The sequence below is a fragment of the Micrasema longulum genome, unplaced genomic scaffold (genome assembly GCF_059751315.1).
Source record: "Micrasema longulum isolate JH-2025_06_02 unplaced genomic scaffold, ASM5975131v1 h1tg000617l, whole genome shotgun sequence".
In the NCBI taxonomy this organism is placed as follows: domain Eukaryota; kingdom Metazoa; phylum Arthropoda; class Insecta; order Trichoptera; family Brachycentridae; genus Micrasema; species Micrasema longulum.
In genome coordinates this window covers 89,075-101,529 of record NW_028277813.1, presented here as the reverse complement: position 1 = coordinate 101,529, position 12,455 = coordinate 89,075, and positions in this window count along the sequence as shown.

Genomic DNA, 12,455 nt, shown 5'->3' with positions numbered 1-12,455 from the left:
AAAGGTCATTCGGATAAAATTTAAGGGTTGACAGCTGAAACTTTCTGTGTAACGAAAACGCATGCGTAGCGCAAACAATTCATACTCTAGATACGTAAGAACTTTTCTTATTTCTGTCATTGAAAAACGAATACGATATAAGATCAATCCAAGTGACCATTTAACTAGCATTCAACGGATGTCCTGTTGAACACAATAAATTAATGGTTACATGTACTCAAAGGCCGTTTTCACACCACAGCTATAAAATAATGAAGGCTGGACGCTGGATCGACTTTCATGGTCTAAAAATTAATCAAAAAATATATTTAATCTATTAATTAAAATGTAAACGCACGAGACAGCGCACTATAAAGTCGACTAATCTCTAATTGATTTCACTTGGCAATATTTTCCACCTGCGAGTAGAAACTAAAGAAACAAAACGGAAACAGAAAATAAATTATATTTAACTAATAAATTAAAATAACCCCAAAATACCGGGCCGGGTGGTTTGAGACGATAAACGTGAAATTGACCAAAAGGTTCATTTTCTGTCCGATTTCTTCCAGTTTTTACTTTCGTTTGCATTTGTCGTTTTTGCATATGTGACTCATTTTAAGAATTTTAAAAATCTGGTGACCCCCAAGGACTTTAATACACTTCTCGTTTATCCGCGATTTCAATGACAATGTATTTGATTTCATTTATATTTAGACCATATTATTATATTGATTGAAAAATCAAGAGCAAAGTAGGAGCGAGCCCAGCGGGATCAAAAAATATTATAGATCTTCCTGGTAGTGGAGTACTCAAAATTGAATTTAATTCGCATAAGATTGACGTCTTTTAGATGAAGAGAAAGGAAAATATCAAGAGCTGGCAAGAGGAGCTTTAAAACTAGAAGTGCTATTTGCCCACACAATACACCTATGTGAACTATCGTTGGTTGTTTGCGTCTGTAAAATGGAACCAAGATTCGGAAAACTGTTGAAAAAACACAGACTTTCGACTAAATTATTGTATTTTTATTGTAGTATCTAAACCCTTGAATTCTTATTTTACCTTGCTTGTGACCGTGACCCCCCAAGCAAGACTTTGCGACCCCCCTGGGGTGATATTCCAAATGCCCTCGTGGCCATAGAAAACACTTTTATTTCGCGTATTTTGCATGTAAATACACGAGATAAAAGTGTTTCCTACGACCACGGGAGTGGTTCAGAATAGCACCTCAAATGAAACTTTCCAAGGCGACGCGACGGTGAACGCCCCCGTCCGATTTCGTCGCGGATATCACCAACGATCATAGATTCGAGTTCTTTACCTGATTCTACACGACAAATATGAAAAAGTAAAAAAATATTTTTCAATTCAAATCATGTAAATAGGCCGATTGATGGTGATTCGCCGAGTCGAAACGGCGGTAAAATTCAAATTTTAAAGGTAAAAATTGATAGTAGCTTCTAAAAATTTTAAATAAATAACATGTACAACCCAGAACGAACCTAAATTAACAACATAAACAAAATTAAAATCGGAGTGCGTCGGACCTTCTTAAATGAATATGGGATTTGTGTAAACTTATAAATATTTAAAAAATATTATTCCAGGAACTATTTTCCAAAAAATATATGAATTTAAATTACAACAAGATTCTCATTGGATTCAAATTCCCAAATAATGATACCTAAATTGTATATAAATCTATATATATAAAAGACAATGTTCGAACGGTTGACCGAGGACTGAATAACTACCGGACCGATTTACGTGCATTTTTCAGATAAATGTACATCTTTGCCACGAGAATGTTTTTATTTTTTTGTTAAAAAAGTTAGGAGCGTTAATGTTTTTTTAACCATCACCAGGGTTGCATTCGCCGAGTGGATGGAGGTTATTTTTTTGTACCGCGAAACCGTCCAATTATGATCAACCAATTTGGAACCAAATTTACCGAAATCAAATGGAAATATGTTTTTTTAAAGGTTGATCATAGATTAGACTGTTTGGGCAAAATATCCATCCAGGGCAAAATTGGACGGTTTCGCGGTACCTATATAAAAAAAGTCTGTTTTTGAATGTTTACAGACAACCTTTGTTTTTTATGGATCCCAATCAAATTATTTCATTGAATTCCTTATAATTTCTACCCATTTATTTCTTTTTACTGGATTTTTGGTTTTACTAAAATAATATTAACTAACATTTAATACATTTTTGAAAATCGCATTCCAAAGTGCATCCCTGAGCAGAGTTTGACAGTTGCTAAAAGAAATCTTTATTTGAAAATAATTGATTATTTTATGTTTTGGAATTCAAACATAAACAAGTAGGTACTTATAGTCCTTAAAATATAGCATGATTAGAAGAAAGTTATCAGAAAAACCGACGACATAACTTTGTAGTAACGTCTAAGAAGTGATTTATATTGACACACGAAAAATCATACCAAATAAGAAATAAGTATGTTAATGAATTTTTTTAGTACAATGCTTGACACATAAATCAACATTTATATATAAAAACAGGTTTAAAATAAAAAATAAAAAAAATTACCCAATTATTAACGACGTTCTTACAAGGTTACATCATTTTGCAAAAACATTAGATGGACAAATTGATCAAATAAAAAAAAATCATTTGATGTTGTTCATAAAAAAAGTATAATTGTTTTATTTTTTGTGAATAATTGTGTTAAACACACTATAATAGGGTTGTTTTTGTGTTTTTTATATCAATTTTCGGAAACAAAGTTTCATGATCGCATGAAATAACTGATATACCTAATCGATTTGATCAGTGATCAGTAATTTCATCAGTAATAAAATTAATTTGACAGCTGTCATTCTAATCAAGCTATATTTTAAGGACTGTAGGTAGTTATTTTTTCGCTGCTAAGCAACCGTCAGAACAAGGTCTGTTTTTCTGATTCTCTTCTGCTTTCTGTAATTTTTTAATTATTTTTATAGAATTTATCATTTATTCTGATACCTTTTCTTAATTTTCCTTCTTAATTTCCTGCCCTTTTCATTTTTCAATCAATTTGCCGAGGTGTTTTCTTTTAATTATTAGATAATTGTTTTTTCATCCCGCTTGGGATTTGGATAGCCCATAATGAGGGATCCAGCGGAGACGGCTGCGGAGCCATCTCCCGCACCAGTAGACGATCATGATTATGCTGGCGCGAGAAAGAGGCGCGATGTGGACAGCAATGTCCTACTTAAAAAACCTAAAATTGTAGTCCCAGAGGCTAGCTACAAATCTTCTGACTGTGGTCCATTTATTGTGCATGTACAAAAAGCTTTTACCGATGAAAAATCTTCACCGATGCATACTATCTCTTTTGATAATTTCCTGTCCCGTCACAACTTCAAAATCATTTTACCCGGAGGGGTAAAATCTCTTGGCAAATTTAGTATTTCCGTTGAATTTAAAGATTTAAAATCTGCCAACGATTTTTAAAATTCTGTGACAATTTCAAACAAAAATTTTAAGGCGTTAATTCCCTCCTACCAAATCACTCGTTTGGGTTTGATTAAAGGAGTTCCGACTGAAATGTCGGATGATGATATTATCTCTGAATGTCAGGTTCCGGAAAGATTCGGAAAACTTTTAAAAGTTCACCGACTAAATGAGGCCATCAGAACTAGAGTGGCTCAAGTGCAAAAATCAATATTGTGACTTCAGAGCGAAAATAGTTTGGGAGAGATTTTATACTTAGATAACTTATTAAAATTGTATTATACATCATTTTTGGTTTGCATAACAAAACATAGAAAAATATGAAGGTTTTTATTGGTCCTAATTAAATACTGAAAATTAGGTATTTTATGTTTTTTTTTTTCAGATGGGCTACTATGGCATTGACAGTTTATTATGTGTCTGGCAAAATGGATCAATAATAGGCCATTAGGTAGGTATGAATCAAAATAGGTTTTAATGAATTAAATTTTAAATGCACAAATTAAACGTATTTTACTAGTTATAATCTCAAATACTTATTTAGGATTGCTGTTCTTAATCACCAATCCGTTACTCAGTCGAGGAAAAGCGTTTTTCCTATTTTACTACTAAGATTTTACGATATCATACTTTACTACTTTATTCTTATCCATATTTCAGTTTTTTCTCAAACGTGGAAATTCATCTCGATCTTGGCTTTTTAAAATTTCAAACCACTCACAAATCGATTTCTTCTATTTATATTGAATTTGAAGAAATTATTAACTGTAAGTGGCCCGATCACAAGTATGTATTTACCGATGGTTCGAAATCAAATAATGGCGTTGGCGTTTCCTTTCTTTGTGAACAAGACAATTTATTTGGTATTTTTAAACTCCCTTCTTTGCTCTCTAATTTTAATGCTGAATGCATAGCTATTCTTGAAACTTTAATCCATATTGAAAAAATGAACTATTCGCAGTCTGTTATTTTTACTGATTCACTCAGCTGCTTAAAATTACTTCAGTCATCCCCATTCAGTTCTAACTTTTCAATTATCATTTGTAATATTTTTGCTCATCTTTTTAAATTAAATTAATGCGCCAAAAATATTGTTTTCGCCTGGATTCCAAGCCACATTGGAATATCTGGCAATGAAAAAGCAGATTCTCTTGCAAGGTGGGAATCTGAAGTTGGTAATTTAAAATACGACCGGGTGGATTCTCAGATATTTCTAATTTGATTAGAGTAGTTAATTTTGATTCTTGGAAAGTGGAATGGAATTCTTCTAAATTGTCAAAGGAAATTATTTATAGTAATATCCAGCCTGATATTCCCTCCGAACCTCGGTACAACGGCGCGTGTAAACTCAATAGGTCTAGGATTGTAATTATTTTCCATATCAGATCTGGCCACGATTGCGCTCTGTCCCATCTGTTTAAAATTATAATTTTAGACTCCAATGCCTGCGAATTTGGAGGCATTGGAGATCTTAATCATATTTTTTTACATGTCCTTTAATGACTGGGAGGAAAAAATGATTTAATATTTTACTTATGTTTTTTATAACCTTTCCAATTCATTTATCTCAAATTCTTTCTTGCACAAATTGTTTATTGATCAATTCTGTTTATAATTTTTTTATGTTCAAACTGTTCCCTATTATGATTTTTAATATTTGTTCCATTGAAATAATTATGTTTAAATTAATTCTTTATTTTTTTACAATAAATTTATCTTACATTTTGAGGTTTATGGAAAATATTTTAACGTCATTATTACTTCCTGGCGTTTATTTTTTAATTTTAATAGTTATAATGTATCATTAATATAAGATTATGTTTGTTAATATTTTGATTATTTTGTTGTAATTTTTCTAGTTATTAAGTTCTATCTTCGTTTTTTTCTCTGTGGTTAGACTTGAGAATAATACACCTGTCAAAGTGCTCTTTGTTTATTTAGTGTAATTGTGTCAATTGTTTGTGTTTATATGTATCAAGTTGTGTCAGATTAAGTAGTTTTGCTTCCTTTTTGTTTTCCAGTTATAAGTTCGGTTATTATCTGTGTTTTTATCTTTAAAATAGTTATTTTTGTTAGTTATGGGTTAGTTCTACCTGACCAAAACTTGCAACAATAATTTTATTTTCGTTTTTATTTAAAAAAAAAAATATTTTTTAAATTCTGTATTTGCGATCTTCTGCGAGAAGCCACCTGACCCGCCTGACGCAATAGAAACAATAAGTATAAGTTCACCTATACTACAGTCGTCAAAGGTCAGAAATAAACGTCTTCTTAAGACTGACTCAATTGAGAATACTCTTCCTCCTGCAAAGGCGGTGAGCGTTGATCCTGCTTCTTCTTCTGCTCATACTCAGGAAAATATCTCCCACTCTTCTTTCACCCATATTCCTCCTAATGTCTCCTCTCCAACTCACTCTACTCGTACTAATATTTACTCAAATAAATCAGATGGACCTTTTATTGTCCATGTCCGGCAATGTGAGGGTGGACCGATCCACCCTATGGATTTTGGAAAGTTATTGTTCAAAAAAAATTTTAAAAACATAGTCAACAGTTCTCTCAAGTCGGAAGGAAAATATAAGTTGTCACTCCAGTTTGTAAATGGGCCAAGTGCTAATTCATTTATGAAAAATATTTGCAGTGAAACCAATGCTACTTACAAAGCATTCATTCCGACATTCAACATTTGTAGGATGGGCCTCGTGAGAGGAATATTCACAAATGTTACATATGATGAAATAATTGCTTCCATACGCCACTCAAACCCCAATATCGGAGACATTCTTAAAATTAGACGTCTCAATTATAAAGACAAAACTACGGAGACACCAACATGGAAACCCTCTCAAACAATTGTTATTTCTTTTGAGGGACAATTTCTTCCCAGAAATATATATCTGTTTTATAGTTCTTTTCCGGTAGAAACATATTTCTACCCAACAATACAATGTTTTAACTGCTGCAAGTTTGGGCACACCAAATCAGCATGTCGATCCCCTCCTCAATGTTTTAAATTTGGAGGAAAACATACTCCTGATAATTGCTTATCAAGTGACATTAAGTGTCTAAACTGCAAAGGTGCCCATAAGGCAATCAGTTTGGAATACCCTGAACTTTTACGCCAAAAATCTATTAAACACTCAATGGCTTCTGAAAATATATCATTTTTTCAAGCATCTAAAATGCACTCAGAGATTAAAACCTCGTACGCAGAAATTACTACCAAACCTGTTTTTTCAACCGCCCCTCCATCTCTTATTCGGTCAAACCCTCCTCTCCCACGAACTAAATTTGCATTTAAATCCCCAAGAACACCAACAGTCCCAGGCTATAACCAACTAGAACATAACAAGTGCCTCCTATATCCCAATGGGGCGGAGTGGTCGTCAGCTCCAAATGGAGGTGCCCTACCAAATAACTCTTCCGCACCCAAACATTACAATACTGTTTCTGAAAAAGAAAAGTTGGAGAAAACTAACTGCTCTAATAACAACAATTTTCTCAAAACAATGATTACAATGTTGATAGAATTACTATCATCCCAAAACTCTCTACCGTCCAACGCTGCTCTCCTAATTTCTAACCTTCAATCGTTTATATCCGAAAATAGATTCTCATCCATCTAGAATGAATGCACTAGAAAACCCTTCTTCTCATAATAAAAACAATTTGAACATCCTCCAATGGAACAGCAGAAGTGCTGTAGCCAATAAAATAGAATTAATATATATCCTCAAAGAATATAATATAAAAATAGCTGCCATATCAGAAACATGGTTCTCTCCTGGTTTAAACTTCTCGATCCCTGGCTATTTCTGTATCAGAGAGGATCGAGAGGATGGAAGAGGAGGAGTGGCACTTTTCTTTCCTTAAATAAACTTTAAATTCCACTTCCTTCTCATTCTGATTTTCAAGTGGTAGCAGCATCAATTAATGGAATATCATTCGTATCAACTTATCTGCCACCTCGCTGTGACCTGGATATGCAATTTTGGAATGCGCTAATGCCTTTATTATCTAAATCTAATTTCTACATTCTCGGGGACTTCAACGCGCACTCTACATCGTGGGGCTGTTCCTATACTGACAGATTTGGTAATTCAATAAATTCCTTAATCGACTCCTATGACCTCTGCATTTTAAATGATGGATCAGCTACTAGACTAGGCATTCCTAATCAAAATCCTAGTGCGCTGGATTTGTCCCTTTGCTCTCCTCAAATTGCTATCTCTTCTTCATGGGCACCACTGAGTGACAGTCACTCGAGTGATCATTTCCCTATAATTATTTCATTATCTGCTAGTACTAAAAAAATAGCAGTAAACTTAGAGAGTAAATACAACATTAGGAAAGGGAACTGGCTCGCCTTCTCCGAGTATCTTGAAAAGAAAACCCCAAAACTACCTTCTGTCTCTGACTCCCGTGATGTCTGTGACACCTTTTTAGTATTACTGGACACTGTTTTGGCAGCAGCTGAAAACAGTGTCCCAGTGTCCAAACCCGGCAGAATTGCCCGTCAGGCTCCATGGTGGGACGGGGAATGCACAGAAGTCGTGAAGGAACGGAAAGACGCCATTAAAACTTATGAGAACAATTCAACGATGGAGAATTTTCTGAGAGTTAAAGAAATTCAGGCGAAAGCAAAAAAGTTTTTACGGAGCAAGAAGCGCCAGGGATGGTATAACTTTTGTTCCTCATTGGGTCCTCACATTCCTTTAACAGAGGTGTGGGAGAAAATCAAAAGATATAGATCTGCTTTCACCCCACCATCTCGAAGGGCGCCAAACACTGAGTGGTTAGAAGTCTTCACAAATAAATTGGCCCCATCTTATTCCCTAATGAAGACGAAGTGAAATTTTTAGAACCCAATTCACTAACCTCTCCAATGGCAACAACCCCCTGTCTAAGTACCCCATTCAAATTAGAAGAACTTAATATTGTTTTAAAGTCAGTATCTAACTCCGCCCCTGGGATGGATAAGATATCATATATCTTCTTTCAAAAATTTCCTAAAATATTCCTTAAATACATCCTAGATTTTTATAACTGTATTTTTTCTAATGGATCCATCCCCAAGGCGTGGAAAGAGCAAAAAATCATCCCAATACTCAAACCAAATAAAGACCCAAATAACGGTGCAAACTATCGACCTATTGCATTATCATCGTGTTTTTTAAAAATTCTCGAGCATCTAGTGAAAAACCGGATTGAATGGTATGTTGAAAATAAACAAATTCTCCCTCTTTCACAGTTTGGTTTTAGGAAATCAAGATCCTGCTTGGACAACCTGAGTGCTTTAACTTCAGATATTCAAATTGCATTTTCTAGTCAGCAATATTTAACTGCCGCTTTTCTGGATATCGTCGGAGCCTACGATAATGTAAAGCTCCCTATTCCAAAAGATAAGTTATACCATATTGGATTACCATCAAACATAATCCGCCTTATTTTAAATTCTCTGATGGAAAGAACAATTTATGTCACCGGACTAGAACGTATAAATAAAAGAATAATCTGGAAAGGCCTTCCGCAGGGATCGGTTCTTAGTCCAATACTTTTCAACATATATTGTTATGACCTGAAGAAGATAGTCCATCCTTATACGTGTATCCTTCAATATGCTGATGATATTGTCCTCTATGTTAGAAACAAATGCTGTTTTAAATCCTCAGAGTCTTTGCAATTAGGATTAAAGATGTTTAACCAATGGCTAAACAGAAACGGTCTTGATCTTGCTCCTGAAAAAAGTTCTGTTATTTTCTTTACTAGAAAACATAAAGTACCGATAACGCAGTTTACCGTTGACTAAGTATTGATTCCGATCTCGAGTACCACTAAGTTTTTGGGCATGATTATCGACAGGAAACTCTCATGGAAAGCTCATATTGAATATGTAATTACAAAATGCGAGAAAAATCTAAACCCTCTACGAGCTATATCCAGAGTATGGTGGGGATCGCACCCTTCAACAATGAAAATATTTTACAACAACTTTATTCGAAGCATATTAGATTATGGGAGCTTTTTACTGGATCCTCTCCCTAAATATTTAAGTCTAAAACTAGAACGAGTCCAATCTAAATGTCTAAGACTTAATAATAGGGGCAATGAAGTCTTCCCCTGTGAATTCCCTTGAAGTTGAAACATTAGAAATGCCTCTAAATATTAGACGACAACTGCTTTCCGATAAATTTATAATAAAACGGCTACCACAAAAGGAAAATATTGTTATTGTTAAAATAACCTATCTAAATACCCTATACGACGAGAAAAGGTTTTGGAATAAAAATTCCAAGCCCCCTCTCTGCAAAAGCATTACTACTCTAGTCGAAATGAATATTCTCTTTCCCCACCACAATATCCTCCCATTCTTCAGAATCCCATATGACGCTATTATCCACACACCAATTTGTATAGAAAATATGGGTCTCCACAAAACAACATTTATGGCCCCAGAGGTTATTAATTTACAATTTACCAACCTGGCCAAAACCAAGTGGCCAAACCATTTCTTGTACTTATATTTTTGTTGTCTATTGTTTGTATCTATTGTTATTCCTTTTTGTTTATGTTGTTCTTATGTTTATTGTAAATTAATGTAACTTGTTTTTGGCCGATGTTATCAAGTTTTGGTAGAAGGCCCTAATAAAGGAGAAAAAAAAAGAATTAGGTAGGTACCTACTTAAATTCAATATTTGAATATCTACATATTACTTTTAGATTTGGAATTGAATCATAAACAAGTACCTACTTACTAATGAAAAGTTACAACATCTTTTTTATGTTTATCCGAACGGTTTTTACTTAAGATTTTTTAGTAAATTTTTGTAAGTATACTTAATTATGTTAAATCTCAAAGAGGAAACACGGTCTGACTTTTCTTCATACAAACGTATTCACATATTTTCTCTCTGAATTATGACACTAGACAAATGGTTTTTTTACAATAACAACAACAACAACAAATTATCACGCCGCTTATATGTAAGGGTAGGCAGAGAGGGTAGAACGCCACATCACTCTATCTTTGCGTTCAGATCTCGCTTCCTCTACATTCATAGATCTTCTCATGCACGCGCGCCGATTATTCCGACTTTTACCATGTCCTTTTTCAAGTATTTGTTGGATTTGGTCATGCCATGTCTTTCACGGTCTCCCTCTATTTATGCATCCATGAACATTCACATTAGCCGTTCTTTCGTTGTCCATTCGCTCTACATGTCCAAACCAGCGCAGAGCACTTTTTTACACATCAGAGATATTTACCATTGGCGTGTCTCTATATTGTATCGTTTTTAAAAAAATGGTTTATTATGGGAACTAGAACTATCCGAACCCGTAAAAAAGTACAGTTTTATCTGCTGTCTTCGGGCGCACTGCGCAAAGTATACAAATATAACTATATTTGAAATACGCAAAACATACCGATACAGAAAGTTTTATTCTGATACTCTGTCTAAAAAAATAACAAAATCGGTTCAGTTTTGAGGTGCGGAAAACGGTACAGCAAAATGTCAATTTTGTCCATTCTAACAAAAGGTCTGACATGCAGTTGTCTTTTTTACACAGTATCGGGAGGCATCTGCAAGACGTGACAGGAAAACAATGTTCAAACACCTATTTATTTAAATTCTCTGTCCTCACAATTTATGTAAACCGAAACACAAAAATAACAATGTATACATTCATATCTAATTGGGACTAAATACAATGATTGATATCAAACTTTCAATTGTTTTTATTTAATCTATTTAGCAAGAACTCAAATCTAGCAATAGCAAAGCATTGCCGGGTTCAGCTAGTATTGTATAAAATAGATAAATAAAATTTTGCATATTAAAAAATTGGTGTCCGGCACATCAATAGTTTTTTCCAATGAGTTCAAAATTTACAGATAAAAAAAAATAAAACTAGAAAATCAGGGTTGTAATAATAAATCTATGGTATATGGTTGTTTTTAAAAAAAAAAAAAAAACTTTTCATGCACAACCTAAAGCCAAGAAGAGGAACGAATGAACGAAGAATCAAGAAGACATTTCGAGAATATTCAATTAATTTATTCCACCTTTATTGGATTCAATGATATTGCAAAACGATTCAGTGCTTTGTTTGTAGTAACAAGTCATTTTATTTTAGTTTTCTGCTTTAGATAAATAATAATGTTGTTGAGTTTTGTTTTTGATTAAAAACTGTTACTGATTAGTACCTAAGTAAAAATACTTCTTGAAACCATTTCAAAGAAACTTTTCTAAATTTATTACTACAATATGATTACATAATATCATGAAAATGACTACAAAAATATCTAAATATGCCGTCTATTCAGATGTTAATATCCATTTAAATTTCCTGCAAGCGACTAAGTAAACTTGACAGGCCCTCTAAGTCTTTAAAATAATGGCAGCTATTACATACCCTTCACATTTTCAGTCATACCTAAACCACCAGCCGTGTATAATAGTGCTATAAAATAGGAATTAAGTTGTGATTGACCTCAGATTACTGATTGAAAGTCTGAGACTCTCACAGAATGGCAACCTGACTCATTAACACACTGACCTCAATACGATCACCCGTTGGAAAATAGTCTTCAGATGTTTATCGTAATTACCACACATAGGATATACTAATAAGTGGGGAGGGGGGGAGAAGGGAGAGACGCACTTTCCCAAAGCAGCCCAAAAGTGTCGAGCCATTCTAATCGAAAAACAAAGATTTTATCTGGATCATAAAACGACGTTTATTCCTTTCAGTAAGATTCTAATTTCTAAAACTGTTAAAAATCTTAGTTTTGTACTAGATATGTTTCAGTGATTTTTGCAAAAAAATATTGATCCCTTAATTTTCTCAAAAGGCATTTCCAACATTTTCTACCTATCTGTTTAAAGTAAATCTGACCAAATATCTCCTCTTATTGTTTCACGTTTTTTTCAAATATTTCCTATATTGATGACAATGCTGACCTGATTACCCGGCTGGACAGGGCATAAACCTACAATCTCTTTTTTGTACAG